A 692-nucleotide genomic window follows, 5' to 3' on the forward strand; every position below is an offset into this window, starting at 1 on the left:
AAAAGTACTTGCTGAAATCACTCCACATTTCGTAGTACTTTTCACAGTCAATCTTGTCTTTCTATGTATATTTATGAGTCTTCTGTTGCAGTCCCTATTTCTTTAGAGGTCTATGGACGCTACTCATGTATGGGATTACAGAAGAGCCTACTGTTGGTCTTGAATAGTTTCTTGTTTTAACTACCTTTAATTGCTATGAGCACAATTGTCGGATCTATGTTTACATACTCTATTGGGTTGTGACCACTAACCCTTCTTCGTAGTTCAATGAATATTGTTATCAATGAATATTAATATCAATGAAACAATATATAGTTTTGAACATAGTTGTGAACTGTAGAGGGTCTTCCCTTGGAGGATATTGTTTGCGGCTAGCGTTCTTAGAGGAACCGCATGAGAGAGCAGGGCTTTCACTGAGAGGGAGAAAGAAACACATTCTGAGCCCTGCTCAGTCTCCTCTCAAGGTCCCTGGTCCAGGGGGCGGGGAGAGCCACGGTCACGAGGTGGAGGGCGGTGTCGACGGACCGCCCGAGGAGGGGAAGGGCTGGGGGAGCCATCTTGGCTAAGGGCGCAAGGACCGCCCTCCTCCCACACGGCTTCCCCCGCGGCCGCCACGCTCCGCCTCCTCCTCCTTGCGCCTCTCCTCCCCGTCACGAATCCCATTGGCTCATCCTCGCTCACGTGGTTCCACT

Source organism: Gekko japonicus, unplaced genomic scaffold, assembly GCF_001447785.1.
Source record: "Gekko japonicus isolate JY-2015 unplaced genomic scaffold, Gekko_japonicus_V1.1 scaffold2871, whole genome shotgun sequence".
Lineage (NCBI taxonomy): Eukaryota > Metazoa > Chordata > Lepidosauria > Squamata > Gekkonidae > Gekko > Gekko japonicus.